Source organism: Moschus berezovskii, chromosome 9 (assembly GCF_049115385.1).
Source record: "Moschus berezovskii isolate FMDL1 chromosome 9, NW_MosBer_1.0, whole genome shotgun sequence".
Classification (NCBI taxonomy): Eukaryota; Metazoa; Chordata; class Mammalia; order Artiodactyla; family Moschidae; genus Moschus; species Moschus berezovskii.
Window position 1 is genome coordinate 67,706,362 of NC_142468.1, and position 25,712 is coordinate 67,732,073.

Here is a 25,712-nt window from a genome sequence, read left to right on the forward strand (position 1 = left end):
TTAAACTTGATGTTAATCAAACAGTCCAGTATACTTTATTACATTTGATGTGAACAACAACCCTGAGAGAAAAGTACTATACTAATATTACCACCTTCTGAGACAGTCTTGAGTGGGAAACTAAAAAATGTATTTCCACATTTTCTACAGGCAGTTGTGACACACAACTACGTTGGGGTCATTGATTATAGTGGAAAGAGCCCTGGCCTTGAAATCAGACCCATTTGAGTGAACTTGCAATTCTCCACTTTCTGTACTTTGACCTTGAACAGATTTTTTTTTTAACATTTTAATCCTCAGTTCCTTTAACTTCAATTTGGGGCCAATAAACTTAGCCTTTGGATTGTCATGATGATTCCAAAATAAAAATATTTTGAACACCTGTCACAGTCCCTGGTGAATAGGAGGCACTGTATAGCTGTGAATACACGTTAGTGGTAAAGGTCGTGTTTTAACCAGCATCCTGTGTCCAGTACAGCATATTCTTGAATCCTTTTTCCTCCACTATTCTGTTTCTCCCCTAGACAGTGCTAGAGGCACACCAACAGATTCTTACACTGCAGATCTTTTTTAGATTCCTTGGTAGCTGGTGCCCATCTGTTGGTACAAACTGTTACATTATCTCCCACCTTCATTTCAAGGGTTTTTTTTTTTTCCTCTTAACCTGTCATTTAAGATGCTGAACTGTAGGCATTATTGAAGTAAAATAATATTAATAATACAGAGATGGTTAGAGGGTATAGGGGGCACTTGTGCCTGCACTTGATGAAGGTTAGAAATTGCTGCTTCTGAATCCCCAGGGTCCCCAAACCCCACAGTGAGAGCGTGAGGGGCTGTGGAAACGGCGGGGCGGGGGGCGCTCAGCATGGGCCCGAGAGGTCGCAGGTGCCCAACGAGGCACACCTGCGTGGCTCCACGCACATCAATCAGCGCCAGGGGTTTAAGAACGTGCCTCCCAGCCTCGGCCTCAGGCTCTCCCGACTCGCCCACCCTGTGCCAGCTGGCCCTGCTCTCCCTAACCGTGGACCTGAAGCTGTGGCACGTCGACTTCTGGGCCAGCCTCCATGGCCAGGTCCCGGGGTTGCTGGACTGGGACATGGGGAAAGAGTCCTTCGTGGCCGTCACCACGTCGCACCTGCCCTTAGCCGAACAGAACCTTGCCAGATATAAACTCCGAATAGTTGAGCCACCAATGTTACCTCTGGAAAAAAAAACCCAACCCTGATAAAGATGGTCCAGATTTTGAGCCCAACCTGTGGATGTGGGTAGACCCCAACATCGCGTTCCCCCCTGGAAAGCTGGAGGTCCCAGAACCCAGTAAGGGGAAGAATCTGATAACCACAGCTCCCTCCCCTCAGCCAGTCCCAAAAGAAGACTTTGCCAAATGCCCCGAAGCCACAGAGGTGGAGTCGCTGTCACCCCCTGGAGACCAGTCTTCCCCTTGGAAGCGGATTGCTACCTCCCCCAGCAACTGGGAGACAACATTTCCCCTTTTTCCAGACGGCTCCTGAAGGCTGGAAGAATACAGTGAGTCACAATCTCTGTTTCCGAGACAGCTTCCAGAAGGTGCCGGTCAGCATGCAGGGTGGGGCCAGCTCACGGCCCCGATCCTGCCTCTGGAAGTTGACAGACAAGGGACACCGCCGCTTTGCAGAAGAGGCCTGTGCCTTGGCCTCCACCCGGCTGGAAAGGATCCAACAGTGCATGAGCCAGCCAGGTGTGAGGCCTTGTCACACGCTAGGCCCAGGGGAGGGGACCTGAAGATCCTGACCCGAGGCCGGGTGTGCATGGAAGGAACCAGGGTCACACCAAAGTGGAGGGGGGCAGCTTCTGGAGGAAGGGGAGAAGCCAGAGGTGTTCTGAGATGCTGGGGTGGTGCCTGCCTATGGGGTCCTCACATACACGAGCATGGAACGTGAGGTATCGGGAGCCAAGGGAGAAGCAGCTGGCGCTGCTCACAGCCCCACAGCCTGGACAGGTGGTGACCACACGAAGTGAGAAACATGGTACGGGAGATTCTCTGCCAAAGGGGGCTTTTTCCTCTCCTGGAGACCAGGTGGCATTTGAGCTTGAGAGAGAAGTGCGTACGTCGCCTGCCGTGAGAGATCGTCCCAGGCTTAGGGAGGAGCAGCTGCAGGGGCAGACGGATCCCTTTGACTTTCTTCTTTCCTTTCAGATGTGATGTCTTCCCTCTTTGACCTTTAGTTCCAAGAGCCAACCATCAGCCCCTGCCTTATTAAAGTAATCTGCAGCAAAAAAAAAAAAAAAAGAAATTGCTTACATTTAAATACCTCAGAGTAAACACATCCTCAAAACTCACTTTTCCCTTCGCTTATATAACACAATGTTTTAGACTCTCCTTGCCCAGTCTCCTTCCAGCAGTTCATTCTCCTCTCCTGCCCTTATCCATTCCTAGCAAGGGGTGGTTAGCAAGGGCAGAACTTCCTGTAGACATCCGAAATTCAGTGTTCCAAAAATCAAACTCACTGTCTCTCTGCGTCACACACCTGCTACTACTGCATTTCCTTAAAAGGGCAATGACACCACCATTTCAATAAGCTCCCAGTCTAGGAAAACTTCCTACCCTTAACTGGTCTTTTTCATCTATTTGTCACTTTCAATTAGTCAAAAGTTCTATTGCTTCAAACACTGAAGCATTTTTTTTTTAAGGTAAATCCCTACTTTCAACTTCTCCCACTATTACAGCGTTAGTTCAAACCTTATCTCTGTGAGACCCTACAAATACAAGTATATGAATTATTTCATTGTGATCATAGCATGTTAAAGTTGATTTTAGAATACAAAACTTGTCATCTATATTGTTTTACAATACACTAGTAAAAGGTTTATAATGTCCTACACAGTGAATGCTCTTAGTAAGGTTGAGTGAAATAATTTTTTAATATATCTGTTTATTGAAGTTTTGGACAGATACTTTACTGAGTGCTGAAGAGTATTAATGGTGATCTTGGAAGTAGTTGTTCACAGTTATGCTATCCACAAATATTTCTGGTTCTCCCAACTTCCAGGAACATGATATAATTGCTTTTCATTGCTCCTATAAAGTTAGGAATGACTACATGACTTGCTTTGGTAATGAAATATGAGTGAAAGTGACATGTATCACTTCTGGGAAGAAGCTTTAAAGGCCGACATGCAATTCAGCCATTTTCTCTTTCCTTCTGCCACAGCTGCTAACAGTGTTCCAGCTGGTGGTTACTCAGTCAGCCTTGGTCCCATAATATGGATGGCATAGAGCAGAGACACCTAATCAACTGGCAGTGAATATGTAGCATAAGATAACTTAGGTAGATTTCAGACACTGAGATTTGGGAACAGTCAGTTCAGTTCAGTCACTCAGTCATGTCCAACTCTTTGCAACCCCATGAATTGCAGCACATCAGGCCTCCCTGTCCATCACCAACTCCCAGAGTTTACCCAAACTCATGTCCATTGAGTCGGTGATGCCATCCAACCATCTCATCCTCTGTCGTCCCCTTTTCCTCCTGCCCTCAATCTTTCCCAGCATCAGGGTCTTTTCAAATGAGTCAGTTCTTCGATTCAGGTGGCCAAAGGATTGGAATTTTAGCTTCAACTTCAGTCCTTTGAACACCCAGGACTGATCTTTAGGATGGACTGGTTGGGTCTTCTTGCAGTCCTAGGGACTCTCAAGAGTCTTCTCCAACACCACAGTTCAAAAGTATCAATTCTTCAGCGCTCAGCTTTCTTTATAGTCCAACTCTCACATCCATACATGACTTCTGGAAAAACCACAGCCTTGACTAGACGGACCTTTGCTGACAGAGTAATTGGGAACATTAGTTATTGCTTATAACATAGCCACACTGAATTATACAGAAATGGAGGAAATTACTGCTGCTGCTAAGTCACTTCAGTCGTGTCCGACTCTGTGTGACCCCATAGATGGAAGCCCACAAGGCTCCCCCGTCCCTGGGATTCTCCAGGCAAGAACACTGGAGTGGGTTGCCATTTCCTTCTCCAATGTGTGAAAGTGAAAAGTGAAAGTGAAGTCGCTCAGTTGTGTCTGACCCCCAGTGACCCCATGGACTGCAGCCCACCAGGCTCCTCCATCCATGGGATTTTCCAGGCAAGAGTACTGGAGTGGCTTGAGAGGTGAACAAAATCCATTTTGTTAAGGAAACAACTCAAATGCTTGTGGACAGAGGAATGGATAAGCAAAATACAATATATACATACAGTGGAATATTATTCAGCATTGAAAAAGGATGGAAAATCTGAAACATGCTACAGCATGGATTAATATTGAGGATATTATGCTACATGAAGAAAAGCCAGTCACAAAAAGACAAATACTTTGTACTTATATGAGGTATCTAGAGTACTTAAATTCATAGAGACAGAAAATAGAATGGCAGTTGCCAGGGGTTGGAGGGAAGGGAAGATGGAAAATTGCTGTTTAAAGGGTATAGTGTTTCAGTTTTACAAGATAAAAAGAGTTCTGGAGCTTGCACATCAATATGAATGACTTAACACTACTGAATGGCACACTTAAAAATGGTTTTGATTGTAAATGTTATATATATATATATATTTAATACAGTTTTTAAAAGATAACAGATATCTGTTAATTGAGTGAAAGAATGAAAGACTATGTAAGTTAAGGCAAACATTTCTGATAATTATTTATCAATTCAACTTCACTGAACTTGGCTACTTCTGTGGTTACTAGTATTGAGTATTTGTGTGTGTGAGAGAAAGAGAGAGAAAAACAGACACACTGCTGTCACATTCATCTTGCTTTTCTGAAACACAGATCTCATCATATAATGCCTCCATTTTAAAACCATTGAGAAAGTCCAACTTATCAAACATTTTGTTATGGTTGCCACTATTGTATCTTGTCCAAATTAGCTTTGTCCACCTCAATTTATAAAGATTGTTTTCTGTGTTTTGGGGGAGAAGTTTAATAGATTTAGCTCTTAGTCTAATATCTAGCTCAAATTAATACCAGTATATGGTGTGAGGAAGGGATTGAGGTTCACTTTTTTCCATAAGGATATTAAATTTATTCAACACTATTTGTTAAAGACTATTTTTCCTTCTTCAAACTACTTTGGCACCTACATTAGTTATCTATCACTGTTTAACAAGTTATTCCAAAGTTTAGCAACTTAGAAGCTTTTTTTTTGGCTGCTTGGCTTGTAGGATCTTAGTTCCCTGACCAGGTGCAGCACTGGAAGTTCAGAGTCCTAACACTGGACCACTAGGGAATTCCCTTTTTCGATTTTTTTTTTTTCCTTCTTTTTGTCTGCAGCAGCTTTAAACAGCTCATTACCTCATAGTTTCTGTAGTTAAGGAACTTGGGCATATTTTATATGGGTTCCCTGAAATAAGGTTTCTCATGAGGTTGCAGTCAAGCTGTTGGCCAGGGCTTTGGTCTCATCCAAAGGATTGATTTGAGGGGAAGGGAGTCTGCATCCAAGCTCATTCATGTGGTTCTTGGCAGACCTTTGTCCCTTGACACATGGGCCTTTCCACAGGGCTGCTTTACAACAGGGCTACTAGTTCTTTACCAATAGCAAGCCATCCAAGAAAGAGTGCCCCCACAATGTAAGTCATAGCACTTTTTAAGCCTCACCCTGGAAGTAACTTCCCTGGTGACTCAGTCAATAAAGAATCTGCCTGCAGTTCAGGAGAGCCAGGTTTGATCCCTGGGTCGGGAAGATCCTCTGGAGAAGGAAACGGTAAACCACTGCAGCATTCTTGCCTGGAAAATCCCATGGACAGAGGAGCCTAGCAGGCTCCATGGGATCACAAGAGTCGGACACAACTTAGGGACTAAACCACATCCTATCATTTCTATCAGTCCATATACAAACAGAAGAGAGTACATAATGGTGAGAATACCAGGGGATAGGAATCAATGTGGGCCATTGTAGAGATTGCCTACTATAACATCTTTTTCAAAAATCAATTTTTTGCATATGTTTGGGTCTATATCTAGGTTCAATTCTGTTAAACTGACCTATTTATTTGTCCATATACTAATGCCATGTTGCCTTGATTTCTGTAAATCTATAGTAAGTCTTGAGGTCAGGTAGTGTAAGTCCTTCAATTTTATCTTTTTCAAATTGTTTTGACTATTCTAAGTCTTTTGTATTTTTATATAAATTTTAGAATCTCTTCAGTTTCTATTAAAAACCTGCTTGTATTTTAATTGGAATTACCTTAACTCTGTAGGTCAATTTGTGAATAATTAATATTTTAATAATATTATGGTGGCTCAGAGGTTAAAGCGTCTGCCTCCAGTGCGGGAAACCCGGGTTCGATCCCTGGGTCAGGAAGATCCCCTGGAGAAGGAAATGGTAACCCACTCCAGTATTCTTGCCTGGAGAATCCCATGGATGGAGAAGCCTGGTAGGCTACAGTCCACGGGGTCGCAAAGAGTCAGACATGACTGAGCGACTGAACGGAACGAACGGAATAATATTTGTATCTGACAAAGTACAAATATCTGGACTATATAGAGAACACCTATAATTCAAAAATAATACAGCAACCCAATATTTTTTAAAAGGACAACAGATTTAAACTGACACTTAACAAAGAACATCTACTGGGGGACTTCCCTGGTGGTCGAGTGGCCAATGCAGGGAACACAGATTCGATCCCTGGTCCAGGTACTAACATACCATGTGCCACAGGTCAACTAAACCCATACACTACAACTAGGATCCCACACTCTAGAGTCTGCACATTGCTACTACTGAACCCACATACCCTAGAGCTGTGCTCCACAAAAGAAGCCACTGCAGTGAGAAGCCCATGCACTGCAACTAGAGTAGCCCTCGCTCACCACAACTAGAGAAAGCTCGTGCACTGCAACAAAGACCCAACACAGCTGTAGTAAATGAATAAAAGAACATCTACTGGGACTTCCGTGGTGGTCCAGTGGTTAAGACGCTGTGTTCCCAATGCAGAGGGCCTGAGTTTGATCCTGGGTCAGAGAACTAGATCCCACATTCCACAAGCAAGACCCAGTGCACCCAAATAAATACATTTTTTTAAAAAAGAACATCCTACAAAATGGTAATAAGCATATAAAAAGTTACATAATAATTATTCAGTTCAGTTCAGTCGCTCAGTCATGACCGACTCTTTGCAACCCCGTGAATCACAGCACGCCAGGCCTCCCTGTCCATCACCAACTCCCAGAGTTCACTCAAACTCACGTCCATCGAGTCGGTGATGCCATCCAGCCATCTCATTCTCTGTCATCCCCTTCTCCTCCCGCCCCCAATCCTTCCCAGCATCAGAGTCTTTTCCAGTGAGTCAACTCGTCGCATGAGGTGGCCAAAGTATTGGAGTTTCAGCTTTAGCATCAGTCCTTCCAATGAACACCCAGGACTGATCTCCTTTAGAGTGGACTGGTTGGATCTCCTTGCAGTCAAAGGGACTCTCAAGAGTCTTCTTCAGCACCACAGTTCAAAAGCATCATTAGAGAAATACAAATTAAAATTACAATGAATAACACTTCATGCCTTCCAGAATATTTAAAATTTGAAACACTGACAGTAACAACTGTTGGCTAGATCTGAGACAATTAGAACTCTAGAACTCCTGTACATTGCTACTGGAAGTGTAAAATGGTACATACAGTCCTTTGGAATTTGTTTGACAATTTCTTATAAATTATAACATATACCTGTCCCATGACCCAGAAATTCAAATTGCTGAGTATTTACTCAAGAGAAATGAAAACATATAGCTACAAAAACTGCTATATAATAATTTTTATAACAGCTTTATAACAGTTTTTGTAATCATCAAAAACTAGAAACAACCCAAATGTCCATCAACAGATAAGTAGATAAACATATTGATTATCACTGGACTATTACTCAACAATAAAAAGGAGACTTCCCTGGTGTTACAGTGGATAAGAATCTGCTTGGCAATGCAGGGTAAACAGATACAATCCCTGGTCCAGGAAGATTCCACATGCCTTGATTCAACTGAGCCTGTGTGCCCGTGGGCTGGCCTGTGATTGCTTTGACTTACACAATATACTAGAAGTGATACTGTGCCAGTTTAGAGTCTAGTCTTTAAAAGGACTGGCAGCTTTTACTTCCTCCTTTTGGAACCCATGATGTGAGGAAGCCCAAACAGCCACGTGGAAGATAAACGAGATCCATAACTGGCAGTCCTAGCTGAGATCCCAGCCAAGAGCCAATCCCAACTTGCCAGCCATGTGAGCAAGTCATCTTGGAAGTGGATTCTCCAGTTTCAGTCAAGCTATCTCAGCTGATGCCACAGAGAACAAAGACAAAATGATTCCACTAAACCCTGACCAATTGCAATGTCATGAGCAAATAAATGATTTTTGTTGTTTTAAGTCACTAGGTTTGGGGTGGTTTTACATATCAATAAATAACCAAAACGTGGTAATAAAAATCATATCAGTCTTTGCCTTGGGGAAAAGGGATCAGTTGCAAAGGGCAGAAGAGGAGTTTCTTGGGTGGGTGAAAAAAAAATGTTCTATATCTTAACAAACGGGACATAATTCAACTTAAAATCTTTTGCACAGCAAAGGGAACCATCAACAGAATGAAAAGACACTACAGAATGAGTGAAAATATTTGCAAATGATATGCCCCACAAGTGGCAATATTCAAGATATATAAACAGCTCATACAATTCAATGTCAAAAGACCAAACAATCTTGTCAAAAATGGTCAGAAGAGGGAATTTCCTGGTGGTCCAGTAGTTAAGACTCTGTGCTTCCACTGTAGGGGGCCCAGGTTTGATTCTTTGTCAGAGAACTAAGATCCCACAAGCCGTGTGGAGAAGCCAAAAAAAAAAACCCGGAAGATCTGAATAAACATTTTTCCAAAGAAGACCTGCAGATGGCTAACAGGCATATGAAAAGATACTCAACATTGCTAATCATCAGAGAAATAGAAAGCAAAACCACAATGAGATATCATTTCACACTGTCAGAATGACTCTCATCAACAAGTCTACAAATAATTAATGTTGGAGAGGATACGGAGAAAAAGGAATCCTTGTACACTGTTTGTATGAATGTATATTAGGGCAGCCACTCTGGAAAATAGTATGGAAATTCCTATAAAAACTAAAAGTAAACCTTATGATCCAGCAATTCCACTTCTAGAAAAAACAAAAACACTAATTCAAAAAGATACCTGCCTGTATTGGGCAACAAGAGAAGCCACTGCAATGTGAAGCCCATGCAACACAATGAAGAGCAGACCCTGCTCACTGCAACTAGAGAAAAGCCCACATGCAGCAATGAAGATTCAGTGCAGCCAAAATAAATAAAAAATTAAAAAAAAAAAAGTTAAAGATATGTGCACCCCAAAGTTCACAGAAGCATTATTTACAATAGCCAAGATACAGAAGCAACTCAAGTGTCCATCAACAGATGAATGGATAAAGAAGATGTGATATGAATGGATAAAGAAGATATATAATGGAATATTACTCAGCCATAAAAAGAATGAAATTCTGCCATTTACAACAACTTGTATGGATCTAGACAGCATTAAATTTAGTGAACTCAGGGAAAGAAATACTGTATGATATCACTCATATATGAAATTTTAAAAATGAATGTATACAGCAAGACAGAAACACACTTACAGGTATCACAGGTATAGAGAACAAACGTGCTTACCACTAGGAAGAGGGAAGAGGTGAGGGGCAAAATAAGGCAATGGGATTAAGAGATACAAACTATTGTGTATAAAATAGATAAGCAATAAAATATGTCTGTTGTATAGCACAGGGAGTTACAGCCATTATCTTGTAATAACTTTTAATGGAGTATTATCTGTAAAAATACTGAATCACTATGCTGTATACCTGAAACTAATATTGTAAGTCAACTATGTATCAATAAATAACATTATTAGGTGATTTTTTAAGAAGTGTTTTATATCTCAATTTTGGCAGTAGTTATAAGGATATATACTTTTATCAAAACTGAGAACCATAGACTCAAAATCTATATATTAGAACGTAAGTAAATTATACCTAATGAAGTTAATAAAAAAAAAACTTCGGGGAATTTCCTGGCAGTCTACTTCTGCTTTATTGACTATGCCAAAGCCTTTGACTGTGTGGATCACAATATACTGTGGAAAATTCTGAAAGAGATGGGAATACCAGACAACCTGACCTTCCTCCTGAGAAATCTGTACGCAGGTCAAGAAGCAACAGTTAGAACTGGACATGGAACAACAGACTGGTTCCAAATCGGGAAAGGAGTATGTCAAGGCTGTATTTTGTCACCCTGCTTATTTAACTTTTATGCAGAGTACATCATGCGAAATATCGGGCTGGATGAAGCACAAGCTGGAATCAAGATTGCTGGGAAAAATATCAAAAACCTCAGATATACAGATAACACCACCCTTATGGCAGAAAGTGAAGAACTAAAGATCCTATTGATGAAAGTGAAAGAGGAGAGTGAAAAAATTGGCTTAAAACTCAACATTCAGAAAACAAAGATCATGGCATTGCGTCCCATCAGTTCAGTTCAGTTCAATTCAGTTCAGTCGCTCAGTCGTGTCTGACTCTCCGCGACCCCATGAATCACAGCACGCCAGGCCTCCCTGTCCATCACCAACTCCCGGAGTACACTCAAACCCATGTCCACAGAGTCGGTGATGCCATCCAGCCATCTCATTCTCAGTCGTCCCCTTCTCCCGCCCCCAACATTTCCCAGCATCAGAGTCTTTTCCAGTGAGTCAACCCGTCGCATGAGGTGGCCAAAGTATTGCAGTTTCAGCTTCAGCATCAGTCCCTCCAATGAACATCCAGGATTGATCTCCTTTAGAATGGACTGGTTGGATCTCCTCACGTCCCATCACTTCATGGCAAATAGATGAAACAATAGAAATAGTGACAGACTTTATTTTTTGGGGCTCCAAAACCTCTGCAGATGGTGACCACAGCCATGAAATAAAAAGACGCTTGCTCCTAGGAAGAAAAGTTTTGACCAATCTAGACAGCATATTAAAAAGCAGAGACATTACATTGCTGACAAAGGTCCATCTTGTCAAAGCTATGGTTTTTCCAGTAGTCATGCATGGATGTGAGAGTTGGACTATAAAGAAAGCTGAGCACCAAAGAATTGATGCTTTTGAACTGTGGTGTGGTGGCTCAGACAGTGAAGTGTCTGCCTGCAATGCAGAAGACCTGGGTTCGACCCCTGGGTCGGGAAGATCCCCTGGAGAAGGAAATGGCAACCCACTTCAGTACTCTTGCCTGGAAAATCCCATGGACAGAGGAGCCTGGTAGGTTACAGTCCATGGGGTTGCAAAGAGTCGGACACGACCGAGCAACTTTACTTCTTATCTGTTTTATACATAGGCATACATATATGTCAATCTTAATCTCCCAATTCATCCCACTCCCCTTTTCCACCTCTGGTATCCATACATGTTTTCTATGTCTGTGCCTCTCTATGTGTTGGAGAAGACAATCTTGAGAGTCCCTTGGACTGTAAGGAGATCAAACCAGTCCATCCTAAAAGAAATCAGTCCTGAATATTCATTGCAAGGACTGATGTTGAAGCTGAAACTCCAATCCTTTGGCCACCTGATACAAAGAACTGACTCATTGGAAAAGCCCCTGATGCTGGGAAAGATCGAAGGCAGGAGAAGAAGGGGACAACAAAGGGTGAGATGGTTGGATGGCATCACCGACTCAATGGACATGAGTTTGAGCAAGCTCCAGGAGTTGGTGATGGACAGGGAAGACTGGTGTGCTGCAGTCCATGAGGTTGCAAAGTGTTGGACACGACTGAGCGCCTGAGCTGAACTGAACTAGTGGTTAGGAGGTTAGGACTCTGTGCTTTCACTGCTAAGGGCGCAGATTCGATCCATGGTCAGAGAACTAAGATCCTGCAAGCCTTTCAGGGTATGGCCAAATTAAAAAAAACTTTGAAGACTCTCTATTAATTAGACAATAAATCCTTGGCTTCCTGTGAGATTCCTGACAAAGGAGCCCCAGGGTGAATTCCCAGGATATTCCCTCCTACCCTTTACATTAAAGCTAAACAAAATGATTTGCAATTCTACATGGACTCAGGCCTGTTAAAATTGTTCTGTCTTCCTGGCATATCACTCTTTCCGATTACAGGCTGCTGAAGTCCCAGTCATCTTGTGACGCCCACCCACTTTACCCACCCCTGTGCTGCTACAGTCTTAGTCACCACCTCCTCTTGCTCACAGAATACTTTGTGAATAGTCTTATTATAAAACTTACCACTTTCTATTGTAAATTTTTGTTTACATAAATGTTTCCTTCACCAGACCCTGGCTTCCTTTAGGAAAGAGACAACTTCTGATTCATCTTTGTATCACCATAATCTAAGTGCCAAGCAGGTAACAGATATTCAAAAATGGTGCTTGGATTATGGTACATTAGCCAGGTTCTCCTTTTGCTTCTCTTATTTCTTCACTGCTTTTCTCCAGCTCTCTGTAGTATAGGATAGTCTCCATCCAATGCCACCCTCCACTGTCTGCTTTCACCTCTCCCTCTTTCGACCCTTTGGCAGTTTCTAAGACTTTATTTTTGGGGGCTCCAAAATCACTGCAGATGCTGATTGCAGCCATGAGATTAAAAGACGCTTACTCCTTGGAAGGAAAGTTATGACCAACCTTGATAATATATTGAAAAGCAGAGACATTACTTTGCCAACAAAGGTCCATCTAGTCAAGGCTATGGTTTTTCCAGTGGTCATGTATGGATGTGAGAGTTGGACTGTGAAGAAGGCTGATCGCCGAAGAATTGATGCTTTTGAACTGTGGTGCTGGAGAAGACTCTTGAGAGTCCCTTGTACCGCCAGGAGATCCAACCAGTCCATTCTAAGGGAGATCAATCCTGGGTGTTCATTGGAAGGACTGATGCTAAAGCTGAAACTGCAATACTTTGGCCACCTCATGCGACGAGTTGACTCACTGGAAAAGACTCTGATGCTGGGAAGGATTGGGGGCGGGAGGAGAAGGGGACGACCGAAAGTGAGATGGCTGGATGGCTTCACCGACTCTGTGGACATGAGTTTGAGTGAACTCTGGGAGTTGGTGATGGACAGGGAGGCCTGGAGTGCTGTGATTCATGGGGTCGCAGAGAGTCGGACACAACTGAGCGACTGAACTGAACTGAACTGGACTGAAGCCTCACCCAACATCATGGCCACAACCATTTCCTTTATTACAGATAGCTCCAGAAGTTATTCATTATCAGGCAATGTTTACTGAGCATTAATGACACTACTAAGGCTGGCATGCAAGGACTTGCAAAGGAATCCACTAGACTTGAGGATTTGAAGAGGACTGGATGTTGAAGACGAGAGAGAAGGGAATCAAAGTTCTTCAAGAAACTGAACCTGTGTGCTTGAGAGAATGAGGAAGTATCATCAAATGGGGAAGTATGAAGGAGGAATTGATGTGGGGAGAAAAATACGCATTTTTGTCTTAGTTGGGTGTCATACTATTACATTCAAGTGAATCTGGTGTTAATGGAAATGTACAATTTTGTGCGTTTATAAATGACTCCACACACAGAATATATGTGTGTGTGTATATATATATCCTTCAGACATTTATTGAGGTGAAAATATAAATCAAAGAAGTCCATAAATAAATATAAAACTGCAATTTATAATAAATTCTGCAAAAGAGGTACATATTCCTGTGAAAGCATGTAGGAGGAATTGACCAGCTCAAGGGCACTGGCACTGATCACTGAGGAAAAACATAAGCTGACTAGGGGATGAAGTAGAGGAGAGGTTCTAGGCGAAAGGACCAGCATGCACAAAAACCCACAACACAGAGGCAGAAAGTAGACTAGTGGTTGCCAGGGGCGATGGCGACAAGGGAGAAAGAGAGGGCCTGTTAATGGGCATAGGGTTTCTTTTTGAGGTGATGAAAATGTTCTGGAATGAAATAGTGGTAACTGTTGCACAACTTCGTAAATATACTAAAGCCTACTGAATCATATACTTTAAGAGGATAAAATTTTGTGGTATGTGAATTATATCTCAATCTTCAAAATAGAAAAAAAAATAACAATGAGGGTAAAAAAAAAAAAAGATGAAGATGAATGCAAATTAAACAACACCAATAACAAAAATCCTATGCCAGAAAGGCCCCAGCACCTTCAAGAACCCAAAAGAAAGCCAGAGTGGCCAAAACAGAGACAGCAAGCATGATGCATGCATGAGGCTAAAGAGGTGAGTACAAAGCATGAGGCAGGTGCCATACTTAAAGGAATGATGGTAAGGCACGAGACCTGCAAGAGACCAAAGAGTAAGAGTAGAGAGATCAATAGGTGGCATGGTGAGCCCCCTCCATGTCCACAACCAAAGAGTACAAAGAAAAAAATGGAACCTGTCTTTGGACAGAGAAGACACAGGGAAGGCAGACTTGCACTCAGAGGAGAGTGCAAGAGAGGAGAGGATTTCACAGAGCAGATGACAGTCAGCAGTACTGACCATTGCAAAGTGGCTAAAGAGGACAGAAAGCAAGAAAAGTCCTTTGAATTTGGAGATGGGTGACCTCAGACATAGCCATGTGAGAGTGGGGGGTGGCAGAGAGAGCCAGATGGCAGAGGAATAATGAGAAAGTGAGTCACGAAGACATGGAGGCACAGAGTGTTTGGCAGTGAAAGGAGGAGGAAAATGGGACAGTAACTCAAAGACATGGGGGTCATACAGAGGCCTTTTTCAAAACAGGAGAGACCTGAGTGTGTTTGAGAATGAGAAACAGGAGTCAGGAAGAAGGAATCGGTTTAAGCTATGAAGGAGAAGAGAATTCATTCAACAAAGTTCCTTTGAGGAAATGGGAGCGGATGGAATGGAGAGCACAGACTTAGAAAATAAGACATTCTTTTGCTCTGAGTGAGGCAGTGGTGGAGAGTGACAGTTTTTTTCAGGTGAAGAGGAGTTTGGATGATGGAATTCATGTCATTGGCCTCTGTGTCCTCAGAAACATTAAGAGCTAATATTTACTAAGCATTCACCATGGTATAGGCCTAAACAATTCTTATATATTAATTCATTTAATCCTCACAACCACCTCATAAGATAGGTACTGTGGTTATCCCCATTTTACAGTGAAGGAAGCAAAATCACTGAGAAGGGAAATAACTTCAGTAAGATCCCATGGGTAATAAATGGACAGTTTATATTTCTACCTGGGAGGTAGTAAGGGAGTGATTAAAAGATTAAAGATTAAAAGAAGATGTGGTGGTAAAGGAAGGAAAAAGAGAAACTGGGGACTTGAAGAACATGAGAACAGTTTAGAAGAGTCAAAGTGAAAAGCATGCCACTGAGGGTGTGATTCAAGTCAGACCTCTTCAGAGTGGCAGTCATCTTTCCCCCATGGAGAGAACCTGTCCACGCGAAGACTCCACAATGGACATGGGTTAATTCTTCACTCAGTTTTAGGTGACGCAGCCCGTCCTTTCAAGCTCCTGGGTTCTGGGTCTGCCCATTGAACAGGATTCTCCCAGTAAAGCTGAAGATGACAGAGAATTAGTCTGTCAGAGATGGGGTCCAAAGCCACCCACCCACTTGAACAGCTTTATTGAACCATATTAAGTGCATGTTTTATATTGGCATTAAATTGACATCTGAGTAGGCCCTGTGTTTTAAGGAAGATTTTCTAAATTAAAGTGAGTTAAAGAGCAGAGAATTTCTTACTGAGATTGTTCCTGTTGTCCCTATCACAGGTAGCAAACCTGCTTTTTTCAAAACCACATTTGAACTTGCTAAAAACTTTTTATGTGTTCCATAATTATTTACATCACCAAGGAAACAGAAGAATTTACAAGAAGCCAAACTGTCTCTATTCTCTTCCTCAAATGTCAGTGGTATGTTGGCAAAGATTCTTTGAGGAGTGAGAACAGAAAATCAGCAACACTAAAAAGCCAAAAACCTCCTCATATAGAGACATCAATCAAAAAATGTCACAACCCAAATTTTATCTCACAGAAAGTTGCAAATTTGATTTAGAATAGTTTCCAGGCAAATTTGCATCATTGGTTGTTATTTCTTTCAGCAACATGTATTAGTATTTTTTCATATCAAAACATTGTGAAGAACACCGAACTTCCTAATTATAATTCTCTTAAAGTATCAGCATTCACACAATTCAATATTCCAGCTCTGCTGCACAAGTAGGGCTGGATTGATGAAGTTTCATGACTCGAAAGGATAAATACTGGCACAAATGCATGACAAGCAAGCCAGCCTGGATATTCAGCTAGGCAACCAATTGGGAATCAAACTCAGATACAAAGATGTAGAGATGCATTGTTCCTGAGATGTGAATAAGGAGCAAACACAGCACAGAATGGAACTGGGTTTAAGAATGTGTCATGTGAATCCGCCTACGGACAACTCTGGGAACTGTTCCTGAAATGGGAGGAGGCTGTCATCACCTCTCCCTCAGTAGCACCATGTGCCACAGAAATGATTTTTGTCTTGGAAGTGCATTTTGATATGCTGTCTCCCTTCCCTCATTTCCCTTCTCCCCACTCTGGGAAACAAACTTGATGCTCACTATCCAGTCTCTAAGCCGACTCTTTGCGACCCCAAGGACTGTAGCCCGCCAGGCTCCCCTGTCCGTGGGACTCTCCAGGCAAGAATAGTGGAGTGGGTTGCCACTTCCTACTCCTGGGTATCTTCCCAACCTAAGGATCAAACCCAGCTCTCCTGCATCTCCTGCACTGGCAGGCAGATTTTTTACCGCTGAGCCAGCAGGGAAGCCCTAACCTTTGCATTTGCTGTCAAAGGAAGGAAGTGAGGGGTAGTTTTACAATCTCTTGTGAAGCAAGGTTGCCCCTGCCATCACCCAGGCAGGCATGCTCTTTGCCTCCTCCTGGTGGGTGTGGAAGGAAGACTGATTTCCTTAGAGTGAGGTGTACAGAGGGCTAATCTGTGGGCAATGGAGAGAGCCCCATTGGAGGTCAGCTCAGAATGACTGACAGGTAAGCTTTGACCTGCTTCTTCATTCTTTGTGGGCGGACAAGAGAAGTGATGCATGGCAACATCTAGTCCTTTCCTGGAAGAGAAGGCTGCAGGTTTTTCTAACTGCACTGTGTGAAGGCTTGGGAAAGATCAGCTGCACCTGCACTACAGCAGACTTGCGTTTAGACTATCAAGCCGTGGCATTAACAGCTAACCGCCCTCATCCAGCCACAGTCCCTGGGGTTCCTCACACACAAGTAGTCTCTTACAATAGAAGCTTGTCTTTGAATTACCCTTTCTAATCAGAGCTAGATGCCAGACATCCACACAAGCAAGTAAATCACAGACTGAAGACAACTTGTGATCGTGCCACCTGACCTTAAGCTATCTGAAAGTCTTTTCTGAAGGTTTTATAAGTCCTGAAATCATACCAAGATCCTGCTTCTCCTAGCAGAACAAGAAGATACCTATGGATTCTAAAGTCTCTCTTTCCCACACTCCTTTTGCTCCTTGGACAAGCTAAAACCCTCCTCTTGAGTTTTATGTCACATTTCATTCCCTCTTAGTCACTACTTAGCTGCACAGATTCAGATCCTAATGTCTCTACCAGGGATCAGCTTTTATTTTCTCTTAGTCACTTTTCCTGTTCCCCTCTCTTATTGGTTTAGGGTTATCTCACCATAATCACACAGAATGCCTTCCTTGCTACTCCATTATTTATTCACATAGCATTTTCAAATTTATCCTTCTATACGTGCACACACATGCGTGCACGCGCGCATGCACACACACACACAGTATTTACATAGGGTCCAGGTGTTCTGGGCCCAAACAGACTTATTCTAAATGGATATGCAGAGATCACATCCATAGCTCCCAGGGAACTTAATCCTGGAATACTTGGTTAACTGAATCAAGAGAGAGCAAATCTCTGAATTGTGAACCCTGGAGGTAAGATCACTGTCCATAGAACAGAAAACAAAACCCACTGAAAGGACAGACTTCATGTCAACCCTGGTGATCCAGCAGTTGTTTTCCAAATCCTCATCAACATTACCTGCTGGCCTAAGGTATAGGGAAATTCTGAAACTGTATTAATAGCACCCTTTCTGACAGTCATACTGAGAAGTGGAAAGCCTATGGGTTGGGGAAAGCAATTTCTTTCTTTTTTCAGGCTGCAGTATGCGGCATGCAGGAAGTTCCCTGACAAAGGATTTGAACCCGTGCCCCCTGCATTGGGAGGGCTGAGTCTTAACCACTGGATGGCCAGAGAAGTCCAAGAAAAGCAATATCATCCTAGACTACAGCCATCACAATTAACATTTGTGCTGTCATTTGCAGCATCCAAAGCCCTTTATAGATGAGAGCTGATCTCAACAGTGTTCTAGAGAAAAGGCCGGAAAAAATTTTCTTGTCTCCATTTTCATAAGTGCAGAAGTTCCAAAAGGTTTAGTGATTTATCCAGGGTTATCCTGGGTGTTCATTGGAAGGACTGATGCTAAAGCTGAAACTCCAATACTTTGGCCACCTCATGCGAAGAGCTGACTCAGAAAAGATCCTGATGCTGGGAGGGATTGGGAGCAGGAGGAGAAGGGGACGACACAGGATGAGATGGCTGGATGGCATCACCGACTCTGTGGACATGAGTTTGAGTGAACTCCAGGAGTTGGTGATGGACAGGGAGGCCTGGTTTGCTGTGACTCAAGGGGTCACAAAGAGTCAGACACGACTGAGCGACTGAACTGAACTGAACTGAAGCAGGACAAAAGAGAAAATGAAGCAGATTATGAGGAAGGAAAACCCAAGAAAGAAAGAGCGAACTGCCTTCAAAGAGCTTCTGGCATCTCAACCCTTATGTCGAAGGGGACCCTCTGCCAGTTTGAAGGCAGGGGAGTGAAGCAAAGTCACTCAACTCTGCTAGTCTCCCCACCCGTGACTTCCCAGACCAGGTTGCAGAGGAAGCCTGGGAAGTCACCCCACAGCTCTTCCCAGGGATGGGACTGTGGAAACACTGGGCTTTATCTTGAATTAAAACTGCAAGCTTCCTTCCTTACTTTCTTATGCATATGTAATGAGTCACTAAAAAATGTTAACCAGGAACTCAGGTTAATATTATCATGAACAGAACCCTGCCTTTCTGTTTTTCCCTCCCACCCTCACATCCCAATTTTCTCTGCTCCTGCTGCTCCTGCTGTTACTATTTGCCTTTTTCGCCTTCCTCAGCATCACTCATTTCCTCTCCCTTTTTTGCATGAGTCTTTCTCTCCCCACTCCTCCTCCTTGCTGTTTTCCTCCTGTGCTCCTGAAGCAACCAAACAGCTCCACTGTAAGGACTCTGTGAAATACAGGGAACAGGCTGCAGTTAACTGACCTGGTGAGCGGAAGACATCACAGGAAAGTACGCCGATACCCTAGTCAGCCTGTGCTGGTCTGGAGTGTCCCTGCTGTCCTGTTGGCAGCAACTCCAGGGAGTCCAGATGGTCCTAGAAAAAATCTCTGTCCCAATGATAAAAGAGCAGAGTTGATTTTAAGCCCCGAGAAATGCTGAATTGCTTTTGATGGACTCTGGAATCGGGTTGCATCTGGGACCCCTGACAGCTGGAGTGTTACCTAAACCTACAAGAAGTCCCATGAGGTCTCACCCAAGGGTCCTGGGGACAGTCAGGAGCTGCCTGGGATGGTGTAGTGGGAGGAACATCAGTGTGGGCCTGAAGACTGAAAGACTCATAAGCCATGAAGTGGGGAAGGGGACAGCCCAGAAGCTTCTCAGGAGACACTCCTCTACCCTCCCAGGACCTCAGGAAGGGTCAATACCGGGTTGAACACACCATCTGCACATGTGTACTCCTGCATAGTGCCCAAATGCTGTCCTCAGTCCAGCACAACAGACGTGAACACACATGCACACATCCCTTCCTTGTACAGAAAGATGTTCTTTCTGGTGCTGGGAGCCAATTGTATTCTGCTTTAACATTTGTTTTAAAATCGTATTATAAAAGGTAACAATGTAGAATGATGGAGTCCATTTTCCCCTTCTTTACCCCAGTCTGAGTGGACGGTTTCAGCTAAGAAAAGGGGTTGCAGGAGCGAATGGGCTAGCCCTGAGTCACCAGCCTTGGGGTTGGAGCGAAGGAACTTCCAGAGTGGCTGAGATGAAGAAAATCTGAAAGATAAACAGGAAGAAGAGTTTCTTACCCAACTGATAATGAGAGTAGAAGTATCTGGAATCCCTAAAGGCAAATTACACAGACAGGGCATTGGGCCAAATGGCAACCCTCCTGACCGCAGGACTTTCTGGAGAAAACAAAGGTATAGATTGGGTTAGAACAATCGAGTGGAGAAATCTGATGTCTTCACGAAATTACTCTAGGAATGTGGCTGGAGGTGGAGACAAACCCAAACCACAAAGCTAAGGAGAAACCCAAAGATCACCTGGTTGCTGTGGGATATACACAGTGGAATATTACTCAGTCATAAAAAAGAATGAATTTGAGTCAGTTCTAGTGAGGTGGGGGAACCTAGAACCTGTTATACAAAATGAAGTAAGCCAGAAAGAGAAAAACAAATATCATATATTAGAACATATGTATGGAATCTAGAAAAATGGTACTGATGAACCTATTTGCAGGGTAGCAATAAAGATGCAGACATAGAGAAGAGACTTGTGGACACAGCAGGGGAAGGAGAGGGAGAGACAAGCTGAGACAGTAGCACTGAAACATATATATTGCCAAATGTAAATTTATACAGTGAGTGGGAATTTGTTGTATGACTCAGGGAGGCTCAACCCCATGCACTGTGATGACCTAGAAGGGTGGAAGGAGGTTCAAGAGAGAGGGGACATGTGTATATCCATGGTCGATTCACGTTGATATATAGCAGAAACAAACACAACACTGTAAAGCAATTATCCTCCAATTAAAAATGACATTAAAAAAAAAAGATTATCTGGGAACTTACTTGGTGGTCCAGTGGCTAAGACTCCATGCTCCCAATGCAGGGGGCCCGGGTTCAATCCCTAGTTGGTTAGAACTAGATCCCATATGCCTCAACTAAGACCCAGTGGAGCGAAATAAATTTTAAAAAAATATCACTTGGAGGTTTGGGGGTCTTTTGGTTTCTAACAAGACTAGGATCTACTAAGATAGAGGGACTACAGACAGAATATTTCAATCCAGAGAGGGCACAGGGACCGGGAAAGGAAGTCCCGATCCTGGCAACTCCAGCAATAGAACCTGGTCTTCCCAGGATTGGAGGTGACAGAAAAGAAAACAGAAGGGAAGACACTTGGTCTTCCTGGGGTTTCTGAATACTCTGGGAAAGCTCTGTCCATGGAAAAAAGGTCAACAGCTTGGACACAGTTGCAGGTTAGGAGAACAAACTCTAACTGGGAGTGAGATCTCGTTTAATTCAGAAGCACCCCTTTTGTGGATCCCCATGTGGATACTTCTCCCTTCTCTCATGTGGCATTTGCTTTAAGACCATGCTTCTCAAAGAGGGTGGAGAAAACCAGAGCAGATTCCCCTGGGGTAGGTAAGAAAGTAAGGTGCTGTGGGCGTTTATAATTTGTAGAGTTTCCTAGCTGACTCTGACATGTTCCTCCCTCTGCCTCTCGGAGAAACCACTGCTTAAGAAGTCACCTGGAAGAAGGGCGCAGCTGGGAGTCTGGCCTGCGGGAGTCAGAGCTGCCGCAGCCAGAGAGAAACAATCAAAACTGCTTGAATATCCACATTTCAGTTTCTGCACCTATCAAGAGTTTTAATTCATCATGGATAATCTGTCAGCAAAAGGAATTCAGCTGAGGGCTAACCAGGTTATTGATGAGTCTGCGGAAAGTACAGGGAGAATCCTGGGTTTAGCCATTGAGGCTCAGGATGCAGGAATCAAGACTATCCCTACACTGGTTGAGCAGGGGAAACAACCGAAACACACAGGAGGAGGCATGGACCAAACAAAGACATGAGAGGAGCAGAGAAGACTAACAGAATTCAACAAGGACTGAGGCCTTTGTTTATGTCCACGTAATAGGACAAAGAACATTGAGTCTGGTAAAGTCTATAAGGCAACATGGGGAGATGCTGGAGACAGCTCTCCTAGCAAAGTAATAGTATCTAAGCAGCCAGGCTGAGTGACAAATGGTCAGTTGCGTCAAGTGACCACAGGAGCAGCCAACGGGTGAATACGTTAAACATATAACAAATCATGCCAGGGAAGATGAAACGGAAGAGAACCTGACTCAAGTGGGCAGTATCCTAGAAAACCTAAAAACATGGCCCTGGACATAGGCAATGGGACTGAGGCTCACAACTGACAAACAGAACAGATCACAGAAAAGGCTAACACCAATAAAGATCATATTGATAATGCCAATGCCAGAGTAAAGAAACTCACTGACAGTTAAAGCTACTGCTGTACATCTTTATCGTTTATTTACTTCCCTAGCTCCTACTTTTCCAGAGTTTGAAATTTTGTTATGTGGGAAAATATCTAGGAATAACAGCCCCTTGTTTTATTTTATTTTTTTGGCTATGCTGCTTGGCATGTGGGATCTTAGTTCCTCTACCAGCCTCTGCAGTGAAAGGACGGAGTCTTAACCACTGGACGGCCAGGCTAGTCCCCCTATTTTTCTAATTCTCTCTTTTTCCCTTGAGGGTAGACTGCTGCTTCTCAGTCTATTCTCTAAGGTTGATTTTTCATGTATCATTTATAGTGTTATTTTTCATCCTCTCTGTTTACTTTAGCAGATTCTTCTGCTTCCAATATTTGGAAGCATTGCCAAATGCAGCCATATGAAAGGAAGCTGGGGGCAGTGGGGACAAGCACAGGATGGGAGGCAAGAGATAAGAAGTTGTTACCTCAGTAAAACCTGCAGACCCTACCTAAAGCCAAGTGTGGCGTAACCACAGTGATCTGCTGCTGCTGCTGCTAAGTCGCTTCAGTCGTGTCCGACTCTGTGTGACCCCACAGATGGCAGTCCAAAAAGCTCCTCTGTCCCTGGGATTCTCCAGGCAAGAATACTGGAGTGGGCTGCCATTTCCTTTTCCAACCACAGTGATCTAGTTGAGTTTAATTTTAACTGAAGTTACAGTTATTGCCAATTTAGAACAATGCTTGGTTTTGGAGCCTATATACACAAAGTTTTTGTCATACATCACAACTTTGCAACCTTGGCACCAAAAAAGAGGGAATGCATTTTCTTAAAGTGAGCTTAATTTCTGAACTCTTGGTGATTCATGTGGGTACACAGATTGTGTGATCCCACTTCATATTGCACATATAGGAACACTTTTTGTTTTCATATTATTAATAGTATCATGGTCCTATTACAGGTCTATTAACTTCATAAATTTGTCTTTGAAGAAAAATATGTATGTAGTATAACATGACAGCAGGTTTAAAATTTTTTGGAAATGGTTAACAAAGTATATCACGTGAATTCAGATTTATCTTAACTCCAAGAATTTTGTTTAGACAGCAAAAAAGAAACTTGTTTTGGTCTCAGGTAGAAAACAGATTGAGTTTATGTCACTTTAAACTTTTTTTAAAAACTCGCATTTACTCTGTTTAACTAAACATGATTTAGAGGGCCTTCCCTGGTGGCTCAGTGGTAAAGAATCCACCTGCCAATGCAGGAGACACAGGTTCAATCCCTGATCCAGGAAGATCCCACATGCCACAGTTTAACTGAGACCATGTGCTGCAACTACTGAGCCTGTGCTCTAGAGCCTGTAAACTGCAACTACTGAGCCAGCATCCTGCAACTACTGAAGTCTGCACACCCTAGAACCAGTGCTCTGCAACAAGAGAAAGTTAGTCACACAGTCATATTCAACTCTTTGCAATCCTGTGGACTGTAGCTTGCCTGGCTCCTCTGTCCATGGAATTCTCCAGGAAAGAGTACTGTGTCCATTTCCTTCTCCAGGGAATCTTCCCGACCCAGGGATTGAACCCGGGTCTCCTGCATTGCAGGCAGATTCTTGACCGACTGAGACACTAGGGAAGCCCACAACAAGAGAAGTCATTGCAATGAGAAGTTCAGTGGTGTCCAACTCTTTGCAACCCCTTGGACTGTAGCCCACCAGGCTCTTCTGTCCATGGGGATTCTCTAGGCAAGAATATTGGAGTGGCTTGCCATGCCCTCCTCCAGGGGAACTTCCCAACCCAGGAATTGAACCCAACCGCATGGCAGGCAGATTCTTTACCATCTAAGCCACCAGGGAAGCCCAAGAAAACTGGAATGGGTAGCCTATCCCTTCTCCAGGAGGAACTTCCTAACCCAGGAATCAAACCAGGGTCTTCTGCTTTGCAGGTGGTTTCCTTACTGGCTGAGCTACCAGGGAAGCCCATGAGAAGCTCATCCACCACAACTATAGAGTAACCCCCCAACTCGCCACAACTAGAGAAAAGCCCACATAGCAATGAAGTCCCAGCACAGCCATAAATAATTAAATAATCTTTTTTTTAAAAATGATTTAGAAAATGATGCCTTTGGTTTACTTATTGATGATTGCACTATCATTCTCTTTTGTACTCAACTTCCAGAATCACATTTATTTAGATCCTACAGAGTTGGACACGACTGAAGCGACTTAGCAGCAGCAGCAGCAGCAGTGTTATAAGAATCTTACTGGTATTTGTCATCTTTATTTAAAGACTAGTTTCTGCACACTTCGAAGTTATTAATGTTGATTGGTTTGACCAATAACCACTGCTTAACCCTTACAATTAAATTTTGTAACTAACTATTGAAATTGTTTTTTCAATGCTCTTCTCTGACTGCTTTGGAGGTGGGGGATGGGAAGCAATAATTTTGTCAACTCTTATTTAACAAACTGAATAAAACAAAGGTCCATAAATCAAAAAGCACTGCAACAAAGAACTGACTTTAACACCTTCCCCATTTTTATTGGAAATACAGGACATATTCCTTAAAAAAAAAAAAAAGGCACCTGGTGGGAAAAGAAAGGTTGCTGATTTGTGGGGGTCAGCCTGCCTTCTGCAGGCCCATCTAGAGTGGTAGTAGAGGAAGTATGGTTTACATCATTACCATATCAATAGTGCATCCAGTGTGGAGTGATCCCTCCAGGCTGCTATGAGAATATCATAAACTGGGTGGCATATACACAACAAAAATTTATTTCTCACAGTTCCAGAGGCTGGAAGACCAAGATCAAGGCACCAGCAGATTTGGTGTCTGGTGAGGGGTCACTTCCTGGTTCATACACAGCTGCCTTCTTGCTTGTGTCATCAAATGGAGGAAGGATCTAGGGAACTCTCTAGAGTCTCCTTTATAAGGGCACTAATCTCATTCACAAGGGTTCCACCCTCATGAACAAATCACTTTCCAAAGGACCCACTTTCCAATACTTCAACATATGAATTTTGGGAGGATACAAACATTCAGTTTATAGTGCTCTTCAATCAACCTCAAAATTGCTTTAGCACCACTCCAGGAATTTCATGTCAAGATACAAGAACTTTACAGGGAGATAACATGGTCCAAACTAAATCTTCTCTCTCTCAAAACTAGAAGGATTATTAAATGAAAAAGGTAGTAGATTTGTTCTTGATTTATTAATTCAGTTAATCAACAAGCATTTATTCAAGACTGTACACGTTCTTTATTTCTGTTGTAACAAATTACAGTAAATTTAGTGCTTTTAGACAATACATTTTTGTTATCTTATGCTTCTGGAGGTAAGTTAAAAGTAGGTCTCACTGGGCTAAA

At 43.0% G+C, this 25,712-nt stretch overlaps 2 pseudogenes; both read left to right on the plus strand.

Moving 5' to 3' along the window:
- The first annotated feature begins 950 nt into the window (after positions 1-950).
- On the plus strand, positions 951-2,198 carry LOC129563547 (forkhead box protein R1 pseudogene; annotated as a pseudogene).
- Positions 2,199-21,752: 19,554 nt separating this feature from the next.
- Positions 21,753-22,385, plus strand: LOC129563559 (synaptosomal-associated protein 23-like; annotated as a pseudogene).
- The last annotated feature ends 3,327 nt before the right edge of the window (positions 22,386-25,712 follow it).